Source organism: Mauremys mutica, chromosome 1, assembly GCF_020497125.1.
Source record: "Mauremys mutica isolate MM-2020 ecotype Southern chromosome 1, ASM2049712v1, whole genome shotgun sequence".
Taxonomy (NCBI): Eukaryota; Metazoa; Chordata; order Testudines; family Geoemydidae; genus Mauremys; species Mauremys mutica.
The window spans coordinates 145361697-145384254 of NC_059072.1; the positions used below are offsets into that span (position 1 = coordinate 145361697).

Consider the following 22558-nt stretch of genomic DNA (forward strand, 5'->3'; position numbering starts at 1 on the left):
CCAGCATATCTACCACTCCTCTGAGCTTAGTGTCATCTGCGAACTTGCTGAGGGTGTAATTAATCCCATCATCCAGATCATTAATAAAGATTTTGAACAAAAATTGCCAGGGGACAATGTCAGCAGTAAAAGAGGGGACAAGCAAAATTCAAAATGCTACTTCTCTGTCTGAATGGGCAAGTGGCAGCTTCTTCCAACACAAACTCTTCAACATTTTCTGTCACTGCGGCAAAATATTTGTGAACTTCATTAATAGTAAATGATAATGCAATAAACTGAGGGGCAAGAATTATTCCATGCTTTCGTTATACTCAGAAGTCAGGATGTGCCAAGAAATGACTCTCATGGTTCTATGTGTCTCTTTCTGCCAACATAGTAGGTCCTGGGTGAACAGCCTTCTCACAAATACAGCGGTTTTCATCTTCACAATTATAAGACTTGGCTTCTCTTTGGACAAAGAGTACACAGCCCCATGGAGGGTAAAGTTGGGTTACTGTAAACCTGAGAAGGAAAGAGACAAATTACTGCCAGCCTTGCTAATCAAACAGTGTTACACATTATGGAAGTAGTAGAAGAGGAGAGTAGGGGGATGGGTATCGATTTTAAACTATTTTTGAATCAACCTAATAATCAACCTCATTCCTAACTTGTAGCCTCCTTGCTATCCCAATCTTCTAGTACCTCTTGAGCAGAAAGATCTCAGTCATGCTAGGTTTAGAACAAAAAGACATAAGAATATAAGAATGGCCATACTGGGTTGGACTAACAGTCCATCTAGCCCACTATATTGTCTTCCAACAGTGGCCAATGCCAGGTGCCCTAGAGGGAATGAATAGAACAGGTAATCATCAAGTGATCCATCCCGTGTCGCCCATTCCCAGCTTCTGGCAAACAGAGGCTAGGGACACCATTCCTGACCATCCTGGCTAATAACCATTGATGGACCTATCCTCCATGAATTTATCTAGTTCTTTTTTGAACCCTGTTATAGTCTTGACCTTCACAACACCCTCTAGAAAGGCATTCCATAGGTTGACTCTGTGTTGTGTGGAAAAAAATACTTCCTTTTGTTTTAAATCTGTTGCCTATTAATTTCATTTGGTGACCCCTAGTTCCTGTGCTATGAGAAGGAGTGAGAAACACTTCCTTATTTACAATATTTTCTGTCTTATTTTCTGTCTCTTTCTTAACAATTCCCAACATTCTGTTCACTTTTTTGACTGCCACTGCACGCTGAATGGATGTTTTCAGAGCACTATCCATGACTCCAAGATCTCTTTCTTGAGTGGTAACAGCCAGTGTAGACCCCATCATTTTATATGTATATTTGGGATTATGTTTTTCAATGTGCATTACTTTTCATTTATCAACATTGTATTTCACAGCCACTTGGTGCCAAGGCACCCAGTTTCATGAGATCCCTTTGTAACTCTTCCCATTCTGCTTTTGGCTTGAGTATCTTGAGTAGTTTTGTATCATCTGAAAATTTTGCCACCTCAATTTACCCCTTTTTCCAGATCATTTATGAATATGTTGAATAGTATTGGTCCCTGTACAGACCAACGGGGGACCAATACTATACTAATAGAGGGGGAAACCACTATTTACCTCTCTCCATTCTGAAAACTCACCATTAATTCCTACCCTTTGTTTCCTATTTTTTAACCAGTTACAGATCCACAAGAGGACCATCCTTCTTATCCCATGACAACTTACTTTGATTAAGAGCCTTTGGTGAGGGATCTTGTCAAAGGCTTCCTGAAAATCTAATTACACTATATCTACTGGAATTCCCTTGTCCACGTGCTTATTGATCCCCTCAAAGAATTCTAGTAGATTGGCGAGGCATGATTTCGCTTTACAAAAAAACATGTTGACTCTTCCCCAGCAAATTATGTTCATCTATTTCTCTGACAATTATGTTCTGTACTATAGTTTCAACCAGTTTGCCCAGTACTGAAGTCAGTCTTACCGGCCTGTAATTGCCGGGATCACCTCTGGAGCCCTTTTTAAAAATTGGTGTTGTGTTACCTGTCCTCCAGTCATTTCGTACAGAAGCTGATTTAAATGATAGGTTACAAACCACAGTTAGTAGTTCTACAGTTTCATATTAAGTTCCTTCTGAGCTCTTGGGTGAATACTATCTGGTCCTGGTGACTTATTACTGTTTAATTTATCAATTTGTTCCAAAACATCCTCTAATGTCACCTCAGTCTGGGACAGTTCCTCAAATCTGTCACCTAAAAATAATGGCTCAGGTTTGGGAATTTCCCTCACATCCTCAGCTGAGAAAACCAATACAAAGAATTAATTTAGTTTATCTGCAATGGCCTTATCATCCTTGAGTGCTCCTTTAGCATCTTGATCGTCCAATGGCCTCAGTGGCTGTTTAGCAGGCTTCCTACTTCTGATGTACTTAAAATTATTTTTTTGGTATTACTTTTTGAGTCTTTGGCTAGCTGTTCTTCAAATCCTTTTTTGACCTTCCTAATTATATTTTTATACTTCACTTTCCAGAGTTTATGCTCCTGTCTATTTTCCTCACGAGGATTTAACTTCCACTTTCTAAAGGATGACATTTTGACTCTCGCTGCTTCTTTTACTGTGTTGTGTAGCCATGGTGGCACTTTTTTGGTTCTCTTACTATGTTTTTTAATTTGGAGTATACATTTAAGTTGAGCCTCTAATATGGTGTCTTTAAAAAGTTTCTATGCAGCTTTCAGGGATTTCCCTTTTGGCACTGTACCTTTTAATTTCTGTGTAACTAACTTCCTCATTTTTCAGAGGGGTAGCCGTGTTAGTCTGGTTCTGTAGAAGCAGCAAAGAATCCTGTGGCACCTTATAGACTAACAGACGTTTTGCAGCATGAGCTTTCGTGGGTGAATACCCACTTCTTCGGATGCAAGTGGTGGAAATTTCCAGGGGCAGGTTTATATATGCAAGCAAGAAGCAAGCTAGAGATAACGAGGTTAGTTCAATCAGGGAGGATGAGGCCCTGTTCTAGCAGTTGAGTGAAAACCAAGAGAGGAGAAACTGGTTCTGTAATTGGCAAGCCATTCACAGTCTTTGTTTAATCCTGAGCTGATGGTGCAAATTTGCAGATGAACTGGAGCTCAGCAGTTTCTCTTTGAAGACTGGTCCTGAAGTTTTTTTGCTGCAGGATGGCCACCTTAAGATCTGCTATTGAGTGGCCAGGGAGGTTGAAGTGCTCTCCTACAGGTTTTTGTATATTGCCATTCCTAATATCTGATTTGTGTCCATTTATCCTTTTCCTTAGAGACTGTCCAGTTTGGCCGATGTACATAGCAGAGGGACATTGCTGGCATATGATGGCATATATAACATTGGTGGACGTGCAGGTGAATGAACCGGTGATGGTGTGGCTGATCTGGTTAGGTCCTGTGATGGTGTTGCTGGTGTAGATATGTGGGCAGAGTTGGCATCGAGGTTTGTTGCATGGATTGGTTCCTGAGTTAGAGTTACGATGGTGCGGTGTGCAGTTACTGGTGAGAATATGCTTCAGGTTGGCAGGTTGTCTGTGGGCGAGGACTGGCCTGCCACCCAAGGCCTGTGAAAGTGTGGGATCATTGTCCAGGATGGGTTGTAGATCCCTGATGATGCGCTGGAGGGGTTTTAGTACAATATATATCTCCAGATCAGTGGCACCACTATGGGCACCCGCATGGCCCCACAATATGCCAATATTTTTATGGCTGACCTGGAACAACGCTTCCTCAGCTCCCGTCCACTCACGCTCCTTCTCTACCTACGCTACATTGATGACATCTTCATCATCTGGACCCATGGGAAGGAGACTCTGGAAAAATTCCACCACGATTTCAACAGCTTCCACCCCACCATCAACCTCAGTCTGGACCAATCTACACGGGAGGTCCACTTCCTAGACACTACGGTGCAAATAATTGATGGTCACATTAACACCACCCTATACCGAAAACCTACCGACCGCTATGCCTACCTTCATGCCTCCAGCTTCCATCCCGGGCACGCCACAAGATCCATTGTCTACAGCCAAGCACTGAGGTACAACCGCATCTGCTCTAACCCCACAGACAGAGACCAACACCTACAAAATCTCCACCAAGCATTCTCAAAATTACAGTACCCACACGAGGAAATAAGGAAACAGATCAACAGAGCCAGACGTGTACCCAGAAGCCTCCTACTGCAAGACAAACCCAAGAAAGAAACCAACAGGACTCCACTGGCCATCACATACAGTCCCCAGCTAAAACCCCTCCAGCGCACTACTTGCATCCGAAGAAGTGGGTATTCACCCACGAAAGCTCATGCTGCAAAACGTCTGTTAGTCTATAAAGTGCCACAGGATTCTTTGCTGCTTCCTCATTTTTGTGTCGTTCCCCTTTCTGAAATTAAATGCTACCACATTGGGCTGCTGTGGTGTCTTCCCCACCATATGGATGTTAAATTTAATTATATGATGGTCATTATTACCAAGCGGTCCAGCTATATTTAACTCTTGTAGCAGATCCTGTGCTTCACTGAGGACTAAATTAAGAATTGCATCTCTGCTTGTAGGTTCCAGGACTAGCTGCTCCAAGGAGCAGTCATTTAAGGTGTCAAGAAACTTTATCTCTGCATCTTGTCCTGAAGTGACATGTACCCAGTCGATATGGGAATGGTTGAAATTATTACTGAGGTTTTTTTTTTATTTTTATAGCCTCTCTAATCTCCCTGAGCATTTCACAGTCACTATAACCATCCTGGTCAGGTGGTCAGTAATATATCCCTACTGCTATATTCTTATTATTGAAGCATGGAATTATTATCTATAAAGATTCTGTGGTACAGTTTGGTTCATTTAAGATTTTTACTTCATTTGATCCTATGCTTTCTTTCACATATAGTGCCACTCCCCCACCAGCACAACCTGTTCTGTCCTGCCAATATATTTTGTACCCTGGTATTACTGTGTCTGATTGATTATCCTCATTCCATCAAGTTTCTATGATGCCTGTTATATCAATATCCTCATTTAATATGAGGCACTCTAGTTCACCCGTCTTATTATTTGGACTTCTAGCATTTGTATATAAGCACTTAAAATTGTCACTTTTCAGCTTTCTGCCATTACATGATGTAATTGAATGGGACTCTTTTTCATTTGACTGTCTCTCATCAGATCCTTCCCATCCCTTAGGGAACATAATAAATAAGAAGCTCCAAGGAAACGGATATTCTAATATTATTCAAATTCCCCACAGTAATAATGAATTAGAGGGAGAGAAGTATGGAGAACAACTGAATATCACTAGAGTTGTATCTGTGTAGGATGCTTTGCAATGGGCCTGATCAATAATATGTCAGAAATGTACAAGCAGATGAAACGGAACCGAATGGTTTCCACCACCGGGCAGCACTTACAGGTCGCTGGAAGGAGCTGTGCCATCCTCCCACACCCAGGAATCATAAACTGCATTATGAGATAGTCCGATCCAGTGATAAGAATGTGTTTGTGAATTTATAAAATCCTGCATGGAAAGAAAATCAAATAATTTAATAACAATACAGATTATTCTGCCATCTTATCAATGAATAGACTGCAGGGAAGGGACCGTGGCTGGGGAGTTCTGGCTAGAGCTCATTTACTTCCAGGGCCATTTCACAGACACCATCCTTCCAGCTTAGGAGACTGGATGAGATTCTCTTGAGAGCCTGTCACTGCTGCTTCATAGTCATCCACAGGAGGTGGAATTGTGCAATGTGAGACACATACTTCTCTGGAGATCAATGGCCCATTCCTCTAGGATGCCCAGCTGATACCAGACCTGGAGTGCAAGAGACTAGAATAGGGAATATAACCCAACCATCTTGTATAGCAGTGAAGAGCCCTAAACCTTAGGGAAGTAAACCATCCCCATCATATTTCTTTCAACATGTTTCATGGGGACTAGAATGTCTATTCACACTTTCCTCTAAAATATGTCCAATGTCTTGTTATAAACAGGTGTTCAATATATTCTTCCCCACAGTGGGAGAAAAGCTCATGGAATAATGGCAACAGAGAAATGAAGTGAAATGTCACCTAAAGACTTAACTGAAATTGTAACGGGATAATATGTCCCCCAGAAGAAACTTCATTGTTGAACTTTAAAAGCTACATTTGTTAAATCAGATAAAAAGGGGAAACTCTCTGGGGGCCAGGTAAATGTACTTTAAATTGCAGGAATGTGGGTTTTTGGGTCACTTCTAGATGAAGTGTTTCATGACAGGTTTGATTGTAGTCTGAAACCCCTGAGATAAGGGATTTGTTATTATCATCCCTTTTCCATTTGAAAGGATACACAGTACCAGTATACAGATTGATCGGGTGAAAGGAACAAATCATTGGGCTACACTTTTTCAGGATGTTTGGTGTGGGAAGGACCTATTGATCTACGCACGTGCACACACACACACACACACATATTCTAGGTATAGTTACATTTGGGTGTGCTCCCCAATTGTCTTTGCATAATTCCTCCCCAAATTCTGAGGCTACCACATGCATTACAGTGTGTTGGTGATGGACAGGAATAAGCTGCATTTGGGAAGAGGGTTGTAGCAAAAAAAAAACTGTTTTGTAGACCCATCTGGAAATACTAAGGATAGTACTGGGAACTGAAGGGAAATAAATTACCCATTCTTCCCTGCTGTTAATTTTAAGGAGGTTGGAGCCCAAAGAAGTGCAGTAATCTTTACTCCTTTGCCAAGTCATCCAGTTTGTAGAATAGTGGTAACAGGAATTTCCATGTTGCCTCCAGTCCTCTGGGCAAGGGCTGAATTTATGTCCTTGAAGAAAAAACAAACACATTTATACACTCCACATGTTTCTGTGTTGATGGCTGTGATGTAGGTAGAGATTGAATCTGGTAATGTACTGACTTGGCATGTGCCTCACTGTTGCTCTAGTGTATAGAATGAAGCCTACTCAACGATTTGTCTCATGCCCTAGTGACTGGAGGCCTGAAAATACACTATACGTTCAAGTGCAGTGTTTAATTTGTAATGAAAAAGGTGTGAGGGCTCAAGCAATTAGATGCTGGGGCTATGAGCTGCCAAGCCTAGAGGTACTGGGACTCAGCCCTGGCACAAATTAAGCACTGCTCAAGTGACAGAGGCCTGTGATTTCTGAACTGAAGGCTATGATTCCTATTCCAGATACAGTATATGTTTGGTTTATCTACTGAGTCATGTTGCCTTTCTCTGTGTGGGAGCGTATTATCGGCGGACCATACAAACCACCTCAAAATCTACATGTATTATTGCTGGCCTGCTGATACTGTACCTCTCATAGCATCTGTGTTGGAAATGACACCTAGTTTTTCACCCAGTTCACGTTGGATTATTCACCATTTCCCATCAGATCACCAGTAAATGAAACATTGTGTGTAAATGACAGGTTATATCCTGGGATGTATATTTACAGTAACTTCAACTTTACTTGCTCTTTCCCTGCTGTGGTGTTTCCAGCGGCCATAGGCTGATGTTCCAGTTAAAGTGAATCCCTCCCACTGAATTAATAATATGACATTATCATTGTGCATAATATCAGAACACTAGAGGACCCAATGTTCTCTGCATGTCCTCTTTCCCTAGGGCCTAAGGGAGCAGAGTAAATGTGACAAGGATCACAAACAAAATTTTCAGAAGCAACTTAATGCATTTTGGGCACCTAAATATCTTTAAAAATCTGGCCCTAAGTGCCACTGATTTTCAATGAAATTTACAGATTTTACCCCACATTAATTCCTGCTTGAGCCATTAAGGAAACATTGGGTACATAAGCAACAGATGTGCTCTAGTCCTGTTCATTCCAACCATGGCTGCGCCCATGTGCTTTTACAACTTCCTCAGACTGGTCGTTCAACATTTTGATTTGGTTACACTTGGCTCTGTTATTATAAACTGAAATGTTATTGGATACATTGATGATTATATGCAATATTTGCATCATTTTAAAATCAACAAATAGGAAGCTACCGAGAGGAGACAACGCAGAACTCACCAGACTACGTACCTCCAGTTTCCTTGTAAGTTTCTTGGCTGGGGTGTGTAACCATTTGCTTGTGGGTGAAATTTCCTGATGGATGGGATGCCTGGAAAACTTAAATTGACAATGAGATCATAATGAATTATGCTACTTCAAATTAAGCTACAGCTGAGACAAATGAATTTTCCTTTACATTTGAAGGAATTGGCTTTGTTATTTCTGAACTTTTTTGTAGTATTATTTCTCTCAAAACTTCTATTTATTTATGTTTGCATATTTTGGAAAATTTATTTTAAAATTGCGTGGCCAAATCCTTCAGTCTTGTGCAACTTGGCACAAGACTACTAAGGAGGGAAAGGTGGTTTTAAGTCTCCTTTATGCTCATCCAGTCCTGGGGCCAGCTGCAGGGATGCCCTGGCCACACCCATGGCAACATCCGTGTGCTGGGAGCAGGAGGGAGGAGATTGTAGGAGTCAATATGGGAAACTCCATGCCACCAGAGGACTTCAGAAAGCAACCAGAGTGTGAATAAGGTTCTGGCCCTCAGATATAGATCTGTTCCATCTCCATAAGAGGGATTCCTATGAGACAAATCCTGCCATTGCTATTAGGCTTGGAAATATAAAGAGCTTTGCTGTGTTGAAAGTTAATATTGCAATCACTAAGTGGATGCTCCAATTGTTTGTCAGAGCTCAGGATTTTGAAGTATTTTGCTGTACATAGCATGACTGCTAACTATCTTATTACATGGTACCTGGTGTGTGTGTATGAGAGAGAAATCCACAGCCCATAAAAAAGTAAAAGAAAATATACTGCAAAACTGAGCAGAATAGATCTGACTGACCCTTTCATCAGCGTGCAGACTACAGGAAACATGATGAGCAACTAAGAAATATTCAAGGAAATATTTTACTGTACTTACTAGAAGGGATGGGATTGAACCAAATCTCTACATTTGAACAGTAGATTTTTGGAGGGGATTAAAAATCCAGCTCTGACATCCAAATTTTGCAAAGGACCCATATCATAATAACAGGCTGAACAAAATTCTCAGATACAGAATTTGCTGTCCAAGTCTGAGCTGTTCAAAACCTCAGTTTGGATCTACATTTCACAAACAGTCCCTGTAAGAGGCCGAACCAAAAATTGAATACAAACAACTTTGAACTTTGGGGTGTTTAAATTCCTGATCTGGCTGTAAATATTGTGATTTGGGGGCATCATAAAAACTTTGGAGAAAACAAAAAATCTGCTGAGCATAATGTTGCTAGTTTATGTAGCTGAGGTGCAAGCAAATTTAGATACACAATATGTGTATACACTTCTCAATAAAATACCATGGATTCATCAGCAGAATGGAGTCTTCAAAATATTTATAGAGGCTGAGGTCAGATCCTTAGTGTCTCTCCTACAATTACTTACACTTGGCAACCAAGGCCACCACTGCTCCCAGTGACACCAGGCAGAAGATCCCCAGAATCACTGCAATGATTCGCCAGGGAGGAGCTGGAACTGATGGGTCTGACAGGAAGAAAATGAGCATAAACATGGGCAGAGCGAGCCTGTGTTCTGAGTATCTGTGTCAGACTGTAGTTAATATGGGCAACAACTAGATCCCAGAGTCAGCTCCCACCTGGGCAGGTCTGAAAACCAGCTCCAGTATAACTGACATTGATTACACGCTCAGTAACTCTGGCATCCACTGACAGTGCTTGGAACAAACAGGTACTTCTAATTCCTGCTAGAACAAAGAATTCTGTATTGTCACTCCTGTGTGAGAGCTACCTCCTTTCACCCCTGTCTAACCCATAAGAAGCTATCATAGCCCCAGCAACATAGCAGCAGGTGACAGATTACAGGAATATTTAAACTTTACTATTTCAGAACATACTGTCAGGGCAGGTGAAAGAGGGGGAGGGGTTTGAAATAGAAAGTGGTGACTCAGCAGCCTGTCATATACAGTACCTTTGTTTTTGATGGTCTTAGGTCTCTGTAGTCTCTGCTGCTTGGAAGGAGTGTGAAATTTCAGTTCTGTGTAGGTCACTTCTTGCTCGCTCATTTCTGTTGGGTTATAATGGTGGGAAGTTTAGGCTCTTTTTTTAGTGGCCTAGTGTGAGTGATGGCATTTGATGAAAAACTGATGAATCTATGGGACATTCATCACAGCAACTCAGCACTGATAGGCTCTCCTATATCAAAATGTTTGGTGGTGAAATGAACAGAAATGTTGACATAAGGCATTTTGTTCATATATATATATATACAGGCATCAGAAGGAGGTGTATATATATATAAACACCTCCTTCTGATGCCTGTCCAGCTATAGTTATATAAACAATGAAAAACTTTAAGTCCGACTTTTTACTCTTCAGCACCACCCATCTTGGGGAATTTTGGTGATACTGCCACTAGATAAATCCAGTTGCTCGGGGGCTTACAGGAGACATTTGAGAGGAGATAGGATAAAAATCTGGAGCTGGAACAATTAAAATTCAGCCATGATTTAATCTCAGAATATGCCTTCTTCTGACAGAACCTGTTACATACGGATCTGCAGGCACCTCAGTATCAAAAGGGTGTCAACAATTTGAAGGTAAATCAGGAAATAATGAATAAATAAAATCAGAGATTGTTTTATGTGGAAAGATTGAAAGAAAGAAATGCGTGCAACTTCAACAAACATGTTGCTGGGGATTTAACGAGTTATGCTACAGGTATTTGAAGAATTGAAATGGAAATGAAGGTGAGAAATTGTGTAAGGAGATCTGATAGTGTAATAACCTGAAAATGGGCATAAAGGACATTTTCAGCTGATTATTAGGGAACATTGATGAGTGAGGAGATCAGTTGTAAAGTTAAAAATATACTAAGGGAAATGACAAATGCTTTTAAATCTGGACTAGATGGATGGATGGATTCTCCCATTGCTTTGATGGACAAGTGTTCAGCTAGCACTGACAAGTTCTGGATTTATTTGTTTTTATGGCTTCTCACATGGGATTTGCTAACATGGTTGCATGTGTGTTCTTCATTCTGGTCTTGGTCATTGTAAAGAAGGGTTCTGAGATTCCATGACCTCAAAATCAGTCTGTCAATCTTTGCTTTATTTTGACCACTGAGTTGGATTACCAGCCAGGAGCGGGATCCTGACAAAAGGCAGGCTGTGTTTAGTGTTCCTTTTCAGTCCCCTTTTCCCAGACTGGGGAAAGCAGCTCTGTGCCTAAAAAGGCTGCTCTGTCACCTCAGGTGGACACGAACTCCATATCTGCCCTCATCTGTGGAGAATGACCATCACCCTATGGCTGCCTTTGTGCAGAGTTGTGACTAAGGACTGCCAGGAGAATCCTGTGCCTGTCCCCATCACTAAGGCTACTTTTATGTCATGGAGGTCATGGAAGTAATGAAATCTGTGACTTCCAAGACCTCTGTGACATTTCTGCTTCAGTCCCAGGGGCTTCAGGACTCTGGAGCTGGCAGGTTCCAGCAACATGCTACAGCAGGGACAGGGGGTTCCAATGACAGGTGTCAGGCTCCTGAGGGGGCCCTCCTCGGGGTTTCAGCATCGGCCAACAGCCTTGTGAGGGGGAAGGGGACACCTCAGGGTGTATTTATTATTTATTATTAAAGATTATTGATATTCTGGACTATCCAGATTAATCTTCCTCTCTTATTCTTTCTTCAATATTTATAAGATTACAGTGCATGTAAACTGCTTCATGACCTTTATAACTCACGACTTCCTCATTGTTTAACTAAGATGGTTTATATATACACTTAATTAGTTCTTTTCAGATTTTTCATACCATATTTGTCAATCACTCCTTTTAATCACTGCTTTTTCCTCTTCTCTGAGTATTTGCCAATTTATCTGCATCTCTCTGCTATCCTCCAGGTGCCCAGAATACAGAACACAGTGTTCTAGGTGAGATGTCTCAGTTTTGTGACAAGATACCAATTTGTAGACAAATCTACTACTACAAGCTCATATTGTTTGGTCCATTTTCACCCCTATATCTCTTGGCATTGATGATTTTGTGATGTCTTTTGTTCCTTAAATTCCTGTGTTTCAGATGACTTTTCCCCAGCCAAATTAACTTTTTTTGCCCTGTTAAAATCTCGTGTTTTTATTGCCTGCTAATATTTCTAGCCTCTCTAAGAACCTTTGAATTATTTCTCTGTTGTCAATGATGTCTACAACCCCTTCCAATTTAGTATTTAATTACTTTGCTGTTTACCCACCCTTACAGCTTATTAATGAATATGACAGATAAACCGAGATTTAACAGATTGCTGTGATATCCCTCTAGACACTTCTTTCTCAGCTTCATATTGTTATGAAAGGTGGTGCTGTTACACATAGTCTTTCAAGTACCTTTTGTTACCATGAGAGCAAGTTTTTAATATTGGAAGAAACACCAGTGTTCTTGATTACACAAGGGTCTGGGTAGAGGGGGACTGTATGAGTGGCAGGAGAGTTTGCTCTCTGCTTAAATTCCTGAGTCAGAGTTCCCGTCTGGGAACTGGGCATTTTTGCTGGACTGAGATTACTGGAAGTAGGGATCGGCTTGCATGCTATGTGACAACCTCTGTTCCAGGACTGCTGTTTATGTGTCAATTAAGCAAGTTACACTAATTTTTCCTGTACTAGGAAACTGACCTGCAAAGCCGCTGATATCTGCTACCACTCAGCAGAAGGATGACACTGATGTCAGAAAGAGGAGACCCAATATACGTCAATTTATAATTTTTTACACCTTCAGACAATTTTCAGTAGCAATGACATGTTCATATCCAAAGGAATGTGATTTATTTTCAAGCATGTTTGCTTGAGACACTGAATCAAATACTTTACTAAACTCCAGCTATAGTACATATGTAGACTTCCTTGGCTGGTGCTGGTCTTGGAGATTTTAAATATAAAGGTAAAAATAACTAAAACTGGAGCCAGATAACTTCCTCAATTTAAAAGCTGTTCAGATTCAGGATTTTAGCTTGAACCCAACTCAGAAAAGATGAATAGAGCACAAATCTAAAAACAGAAAACTATGCCACATGGACAACCCTAACAATGAATTCTTAAATACACCATGCCTACTGCTTGTACTGAACTTTAACAGAAAAGAAATAAAATCAAAGTTACACATCTATATAATCCCTTTTGGTGTAATAAAGCCACCATTTTCTGAATTAGGTATATTTTATTTATGTACATTTATCTAATACTGTCACATTAAAAGCCCTGGAAGCATTTGGGTATGACACCTTTGTTTGTACCTGTAGGTCCTTAGGAAGAGGCTGGAGAACTGGAATTGAACTTTCTGAGCTGTATTTGGTCTTGTCCCAGCATAGAAATTGTGGTATCACTAGCAGACTGTCCTGTTAGAAGATGGAGAGCATGACCCAAGAAAGGAAGATGTATTCACTCTGCAATTTTCCGTCTCAGACCTCACAGGAAGTTTTCAAATTGAAGTGAGATGTTCTACACCAATCCAAATAGCTCAGAGCAAAGGGGCTTACACCTATGAGAGTTAAAATGATGCTACCTAAGGCTACGGTATTAAATTCAATATCTCGCTGCAACTAGTTAAATACAGAATTTATTAAGCAACAATGCAGACTAAACAATCTGTGACACTTAATGTTCATATAGCCTGATCAAAAGCGCATAGAAGTTTGAATCAGGCACATTTTACCTTGCATTTTTAACCATCCAGGACAGGTCTTTTGCTATCTATTCTACAACACAGGTTTTACAACTCATAGGATACATACACACTCACAAAACCTCACAGCAGCAAGTCTCAGAGGCCTGTATCAATTGAATCTGGATCATGGGTCTAAAAATAGCACTGTGGACGTTCCCATTCAGGCTGGAACCTGGGCTCTGAAACCTGGTGAGGCTTTTTTAGCTTTATAGTGTGAGCCCCGTGAGCATGAGTTAGTTGACCCACGCTCTCAGACACGCTGCCCCACTGCAGTGTAGATGTACCCATAATCCCTGGACTGTAAATAATTGAAGCTCTCTCTGCACTTTTATCCTTTCAATTTTTCCTTATATTTTTCCATTCCTCATTTGGCTACTCCTGGAATTTGGAAAGATATTGACAAATTAGTGGGAGTTCAGAGAAGAACAATGAAAATGATTAGGTGTCTAAAGGGATGGAATTCTGAGGAAAGATTAAAATAACTAAATATTAGAGGTGGTTGAAACTTGGAATTTCCATTCTGCAGGAAATCCTGATGTTCTGAAATTTATCTTTGTTCTGAATAAGAACAAAACCAAGAAATTTCAAAATTTCTTATGAAATTAATTTGAGGAATTTTTAATGTAGCTTGAAATGTTATATTTTGATAAAACAAACATTTTTTCCAGTTTCAAGTTTTTTATATTTTTAAATTTTAAGTGAAATAAATTTTTAAATGAAAATTCACTTGGAAACAAACATCTGTAATGCTTAATTTCTTTCATTTTTTTTTTCAAAACAAAATTTTGTCAAAATTGATATGTTGCCCAGGGAAAGTTTTGATTTTGAGAAAAAGACATTTTCCTGTGGAAAATGTTTCAGGTCTACTAAATTAGCAAGATTGGCTAAGTGATGAATAAGTGGAGATATGATAAGAGTGTACAAAGAGTTTAAAATTGTGAATCCTGAGGAGGGGAAAGCATTATTTATGTGGGGACACTGAATTATGATTAAGAATAATGGGATGAATGAATAAAGAAAAACTTCAGGCTAGACATCAGAAAAAAAATCCTGACATTGAGGATCTGTTAGAGGGGAAGTAGTCTTCCCAAGTGAAGTATCTGAAGGCCCAGTGCTGAAGCATTTAAGACAAGGACTGGGGAAAAAAAACAATGAAAACCAGAAAAACAATTAAATCACCTGTAGCACCAACACCAGTCCTGTCAGCATCTTTAGCCCTCTTTACCCAGACACTGCAATCCACCACCCCCGCGGGTAATAAACGAATGCCCTGAAGAATGAGAACCTTATAATCCTGCTATCTTTCACTCTGTTTTCCCTGCAGATGCAGTCCATATACTGTAAATGTCACTGTAACCCACAGGCTCATATTGCAGCAATTCTTTTTAAGTCTAATGTAAAGGAGAGAGCAGTGGGGAGGAGACATGGACTTTTGTTGAATCCTACATATCTCTACTCTACACACATGCAGAGAGCAGGACAAGACACTTAGTTAGAAGGGCCCAGCCCCAGAACCATCTAGAGGAGGTGGTGCGGAGGTATAGTAATCTCTGGGTATGTATTCTTAGTAACTGCTTCTGAAGTTGTGCAGAGGGTTTCCATTAAGGCCAAACTGTCTGCCAGGTTCCACACATCCACCAAGAGCAGAATGGGGGAAATGGTATGAACAGAAGGAGCAAGAGACTGACCTGTGGCCTCAGCAGCTGAACCATGCACCACTAAGAAATGTCTGCTGAGAAAGCTCCATCCCAGAGCCTTGTGCCACTTTGGATTCAGATTACAGATGCCCTATCTTGCTGGAAGCTGAGCAGATGCCAACTGTTGATGCCAGAAGTGGAGTTGGCCAGGAGGAGTTTCATGGAAAACTGTGGAGCTTCCATTGTCATCTGGTTCTGTGGAGTTCAGGTGACACATGCACTATTGATGGCACTACTGCAGAGACTGAGAAGTCATCAGAGTGTATGCATGTGTGCATGCTAAGGTGTGCAGTTGGCACTATAATTCATGTAGTAGCAACAAAATGAGGAAGTTTGTGTGGGAAAATGCCAACTGAGTTACTGCTTACTAGTTTTTTTTTTGTATAAGGAAAAGTTTTAAAAGTATTCCAAAGGCTGGTTGCAGATGTTTGTATCGATATTAAATGTTCATCCTTAAAAAATTCTATGACACTCTTTCAGTGGTTTAAATCTGTGTAATCCTTTTTTTCTAAGTCCTGAAAAGACTGAGCTCTGGCCTATGCTTCAACAGACAGATAGGCTGAGGCACAGATAAAAAGGGAGTGTATTAGTTACACATAATATTACCTCAGCACACTCAAACTGTTACATCTGATTCTCTCCTTATTTTGGTGTAAGTCAGAAATAACTCCTTTGAATTCAGTGGAATTACTCCAGAGTAAAACCAGTGTGAGAAGAGAATTGTCTCATCCTTGTTCTAATATTACCGAGCTAGTGGGGTTATTGCTTCACAATGTGTTACTCAGGAATATCCTGAAGCATGGAATTCCACAGGTTAATTTTACATTTTGTTAATGAAATAGTACATATTATCCATTTACAATATTTTTAATTTCATTGAGAATCCTCTGGTTCTATTACATCATCGGAGCAAGCTAAGAGATGCTTTTGAAGGGCTTCCCCTGTCCCATTCTTTGTTTTACAGATTACTATCACATCTCCTCTTAGTCTTCTATTACAGGTAATAATTGCTGAAGGGAGTAAGTGTTAGAAAAAAAGGGGAGTAAATTTTAAATCTATTTAGCTTGAAATATGAAACATGCCAGAGTATTTCCCTCCATTTGGGGAAAGTATTGTATCTAAAGGTTAATTGAGTAGAGTAGGAGTGAGTAAATGTAATAATTACTTGAGAACACTAGAGCAAGCCTGCTAAAGAAAGAGGAAAAGACATACCGTGTAACTGTAACATTTTGTGAATAAATAAAAAATCCAGTTTAATCCTACTCTTGCTGCTTACTTCACTCCAAATTTAACAGAGGAGAAATACTTAATATTGTCCCATTATTTTCCTTTATGGAGTTTTTAAAACAAATTTTAATTTCTGGTAGTCTGAGCCACTGTGCTGAAAATACAAATACAAAGATCATCAACAATATGTGCATTAACAAGAACTTTAGCTTTTTTAGTTGATGCTGCATTAACTAGGTGCTTAGACACAATCGTATACCTACATTACAGCTGGAATCAAACTTTGGTCTCCCACAAAGCAGTGTATGCTGCTAACCACCGAGGAACACTATCAAACCTATCCCACATGAACAAAGCTAGAGCATCTTTAATGGATTCATGATTCAGGTCCATTGGCTGAGTTTGAGTGAAGACTATTCGGTGGGAAAGTGCAGCAGGAGGTTACTTGGAGGATATCTCACAGATGCATGGGAAAGGAACTGCACAGCTGGAGGCCTGGAAGGCACCCTTCAGTAGGACAGCACAGTGTTGCACGGGGCTGTTAGAGGTGACCCTGCAAAAGACATAAAAGGAACACAGATGGGGTCAAGGAAGAATAATGAAAGATTCCCTGCCAAAAGAGAAAGAGGCTCCTGTTTTACTCCACCCATAATCTGGTTAATGACTTCAGAGGGAGTTTTTTTTGTGAGTAAACACTAAGTAAGGTGCTCAGGATCCGTCTTATGGACTTAAAAACAGCCAAAAACCCCAGAACTAAAAATTGAATCAAACCAACTTTATATCGCTGAATGTTGAGCGATCTTCCCAGGCCCAGCCAGAGCCATTGAAATTTGTCAATCCAATCCAGTGTTCTTCTGTATGGATCCCCAGGAACAGGTTCTACAAGGGGAAGAAGGATAGAAGGGACAGAGGAGTTGAACAGAATCACCCTGGGCAAAAACAGCAACATAATGTAAGGGAGTAAAATATTCCAACCTTTCAGAAAGACCACTGTGATTCTTGTCAACTAAGACCTGCTCTATGAGCCAAGCAATTTCAGTCATATTCAGTCAGCAATTGACTCATAGTACTTGTGGGAAAGACTCACAAGAATTGAGAATTTGGGAACTAGTGTTGATCCCAACTGGTGGTGAAGGGGAGCAAAGCCCTCACACCTGCAGGGTGCATGTAGAGGAGCAGCAGCATGTCCCAGCACTCACTCATGTCATTTTACATGCCTGTTAACTAGAAACAAAAGAGGCTAAACAATTCTTTACCAAATGTCATTCATCCCATAATCTTACAGGTCTCCATTTCTGATGCTTGTACTCCCATAATCATATGGGACTGTACATCAAATGTCAGTCTCCCATAATCTCACAGGTAGAGTTAGTCCAAAGATGGTATTATTTTCTGTGGAAAATTTCTACCAAAATGGAAAATTCTGACTATTCACCTGTCACGGGGCAGGACTCACCCCTGCCACGCCTCTTGCTGGTCGACCAGGGAATTAGCTCTCCAGCCTCTGGAGCGCCCTCTGCAGGTTGGTGTCCCACTGTCCTGCTGGGCCCGAGTCCCTCCTCTGCCCCAGTGCCCCTTTCAGGCCAGGGTGCTGCCCCCTGGCACTATCCCCACAGATCTGGGTTTCCCCTCCCCAGGGAACCCCCACCCTCTATCCCCACCTCACCTCAGACTTTGGCTACTGCCAGTCTTGATCTAGCCCATGTTCACTGGGGCAGACTGCAGTGTAAATGCCACTCATTGTCGGCAAGGGGGGTTTGGACCTGCTGCCTCTGCCTACTATTGGGCTGCCCTCTGCAACCCCAGTACCCTTTCCAGCCTTTAACAAGGCCTGCAGCCTGAGTGGGTTCCAGGCTGGAGCTCCTCCAACTCCTCTAGCCTTCCCCCAGCCCTGCTCCACTTTAGGTACTCTGTTCAGCAGCCAGGACCTTCTCCCTCAGCAAGCTAGAGAGAGACTCTGTCTGCTCCTGGTCCACTGCCCTCTTATAAGGGCCAGCTGAACCCTGATTGGGGCATGGCCACAGCTGAGGCTGCTTCCCCAGTCAGCCTTTCCCCAGCCACAGCCCTCCCCAGGGCTACTTTTAACTCTTCTGGGCAGGAGCGGGGTGACCACCGGCTACACCATCTAAAACTCCAACCACCAGAAACTAGAAATATTTTCATTTTCAGAAACTTAACACTGAAAATGTTCAGATTAAAACCAAAACATTTCAGTCAAACTCCCAAAATTTTAAGTTTTGGGGTGTTCAATTTTCCAAAATCTAAAAATTGTGAGGAAAACAGACACCTGTTATGAAAATTTTCATTTAGTCAGAACACCCATTTTCTGTCAAAAAAGTTTTGATGAAAAATTTTCAACCAGCCCTACCTCAGAGATCCAAACTATCGCATCTGCCAATTGGATTGCTACAGATTTGGCAGCATTTCTGGCATATACCTTTTCCCTGGTGTCGCTGATTACCAAGAGCCCTGAGTCTTGGGCAGAGCAGAAATTCCGGCTAGAATTCCAATCTTTCTTCACGTTGGAGAAGTAGTAACAGCTGTCTCTATATTGTACCCACTGGTCAGGGCATCCCGGACAGGAATGATCTGTAAAGGAGCCATAAATTACTTATAATGGCTCAGGTCTGAGACTCTGTCTTTCCTGAAAATACTTACACTTGATAGCCAAGGCCACTGAGACTCCTAACAATATCAGGCAGAAGATCCCCAGAATCACTGCAATGATCTTCCAGGGAGGAGCTGGAACAGGGAAACCTAACAAGAAAATAGGAAACATAAGTATGGGCAGAATGAGCCACTGTCCTGAGTATCTGAAGTCAGATAACACATAACCATATCTGAAAACCTAGATGCAAAGTAATTCTGGAAGCTAATGAGAGTGCTTGAAACAAATTTGTCTTATCTGTCAGAGCCCCTCACCTGCAAACCCTGCTTCTCTGCTAGGTGCTGCTTTTTATCTCTCCGCTAATATGGTGTTGATTGATATAATAGAGGAACAATCTTATTTTAATATCCTTAATATCTCTCTTGGGGCAGAGGAAGTAGTAAGTTTAACTAAAGACAGTACAAGAAAAGGTAGAATATCAGCTGCTTGATAGTTTACTGTACCTTTGATTTCTGCATTTTCAGGTCTTTGAGTCAACTGCTGCTTAGGAAGAGTGAGACATTTTGTATTCATGTAGATCCTCTCTTCCTTTCTCATTTCTAGTGGGTTATAAGAGTGGAAATTCAAGACTGTATTTTACTGGGCTAAGATAAGAAATTAGTAGAGAGGTGACTAGCTGCAAAATCTGATATGGATGTGAACTTCCCCAAAGTTGGTTGGCTTTTGGATCAAGTTTTTCATTTTGGGTTTCTCTCTAAAGACAGATCATAATACACTGTGTGTCACATGAGTTGCCCCCCCAAAATAATTTATTTAATATACTTTTTTCTTGCTGCTTGTACTAAACTGTACCACAGAAGAATTAAAAAGTTACACATGTATATAATCTCATTCATCGTAAGTATCATCACACCTTTCTGAATTTACAGCACAAGTGCATTTGACTTATGGCAGTGATATACTTCTCTAATGATAAAAGCACTAGGAGCATTTGGCCAGGAAGGATATCTTTGCACATGTAGATCCTTAGGAAGAAGCTGAAAATTTGGAACACATATTTAAGTCCTTGTCCTGTATTCCTAGAGAAGAAGTAACCTGAGTACACTTTTGAGTAACCTGATATAAGCATGACAGTGGAGAAATGAAGAGTTATTAACTCTGCAATGAACAATACCAGTTGTAATGACACAGGAAATGTGTACAACTCTATTCCAACACAAACAATTCAGCACAAAGGGCCTATCCTCTCAGAATTCACATGACACTCATTATGCTCATGATGTTAACTTCAAACTCTAGCTGGAACCATTTAAATTAATGGAGGGCAAACTACGGCCCACGGGCCGGATCTGACCCAGCAGGGCTTTCAATGCAGCCTGAGGAATTGCCAGCCCCATGGCACAGTCAGTCTAACGCAGGATCCCTGCCTGCCCTGGCCCCACACCGCTCCTAGAAGCAGCTGGCACCACATCCCTGCAGCCCTTGGTAGGGGGGGAGGGGCAGAGGGCTCTGTGCACTGCCCTCACCTGCAGACACCCCGTTCCCACCACAGCTCCAATTGGCCGGAACGGGGAACTTCCCAATGGGAGCTTCGGAGGTGACACGCACAGGCGAGGGCAGCACGCGGTGGAGTCGCCTGCCCTATCCCACCCCCAGGAGCCACTGCTGGACATGCTGCCCACTTCTGGGAGCAGCATGGGGCCAGGGCAGGCTGGGAGCTTTCCTTAGCCTCACTGTGTGCTGCTGCCACCCTAGAGCTGCTCGAGATAAGCAGCACCGGGCCAGAGCCTGCACCCTGAGCCCTTCCTGCACCCCAATCCCCTGCTCTGAGAATCCTAACCCCCTGCCTTGAGCCCCCTGCACCACTCCTGCACCCCAACCCCCTTCCCTGTGCCCCCTCCTTCACTCCACACCCCCTCCTGTACCCTAACCCTCTTCCCTGAGCCCTCAGCCCCCTTCCCTGAGCCCCCTGCTTCACTTTGCACCCCTGCTGCACCCCAACCCCTTGCCCTGATCCCTTTCCTGCACACCGCACCACTCCCACACCTCATACTCCCTCCTGCACCCCAATTCCCTGCCCCAGTCCAAAAATTCATGGCCGTGCATGCAATTTCCTCACCCAGATGTGGTCCTCGGGCCAAAAAGTTTGCCCACCCCTGATTTAAATGGTGAAGTAATTAGCTACTATATGAGACAAGAAAACAAATTTGTATACAGCTCAATAGGCAGTTTCTGGGTGATGGTGCTTAAGTGACATTGTGGTGAAATAGGAACCTTTCCCCAGTGTCCTACAGATAGGCTTGGAAGAATGCAATTTTTTAAAATAATTTCAATGGATAATATTTATTTTTAAGTTTTTAAATTTTGATCAATTTAAATTCACAGTGGTGCAAAATTATGAGTTTTAAGCAATTTTTTCCCAATATTTTGAAATTATTTCCATTTTGCGGGGTTTTAAATTGATCAATTTTTCACTTTTATAAAATTGTCCATGAAATATTTTCTTAGAATTGTTTTTTTAAATTGAATTTTAAAATTTTCTATCCTAGTTTTCCTTTTTGCCATAGAATGCAATGAAATGAATGATGTCCAGGGTTTTTTCCCTTCACTTTTTTCATGTTTTCCTTTTTCCTTACATTACTTTGTAACTTTGTAAAACTTCCACAAATTTGGAAGAGCTGCAGTATGGCGTTTAATTTTTCCTTTTGCCACTCTGCAACTTTTCCATAGTTGAGGAAGTTTTCAAAAGCTAGAGTGGTAAAAGGAAAAAGGAACAGAAGAAAAAGGAAAATGTGGGAAAAAATCTAGACATGATACATTATATTGTATTCAGTGGCAAATTGGAAAAGAGGAGGATCAAGAGGGGAGTATGAAAATATAGAATCATAGAATCATAGAATTCAAGATCAGAAGGGACCATTATGATCATCTTGTCTGCCCTCCTGCAAGATGCAGGCCACATAAGCCGATCCACCCACTCCTTAAGCAAGCGACCCCTGCCCCATGCTTCGGAGGAAGGCGAAAAACCTCCAGGGCCACTGCCAATCTACCCTGGAGGAAAATTCCTTCCCGACCCCAAATATGGCGGTCAGCTGAACCCCGAGCATGCAGGCAAGACTCTCCAGCCATACCCTCTGGAAAAAGGCTAACAATATCCTATCATTGACCCATTGTACTAATTACCAGTGTGGCACTTAATTGACCTATTGACTAAGCCCGTTATCCTATCATACCATCTCCTCCATAAACTTATCTAGCTTAAGCTTAAAGTCATGGAGGTCCTTCGCCCCCACTGTTTCCTTCGGTA

At 41.5% G+C, this 22558-nt stretch overlaps 1 long non-coding RNA gene across 1 annotated transcript; it reads right to left on the reverse strand.

The window, feature by feature from the left end:
* Positions 1–17486: 17486 nt before the first annotated feature.
* LOC123356018 lies at positions 17487–19768 on the reverse strand. Its single transcript, XR_006575262.1, has 3 exons — positions 19755–19768; positions 19302–19400; positions 17487–17522 (listed from the first exon to the last, which is right to left on the reverse strand). It is a non-coding gene; the product is annotated as an uncharacterized LOC123356018 (long non-coding RNA).
* Between the last annotated feature and the right edge of the window lie 2790 nt (positions 19769–22558).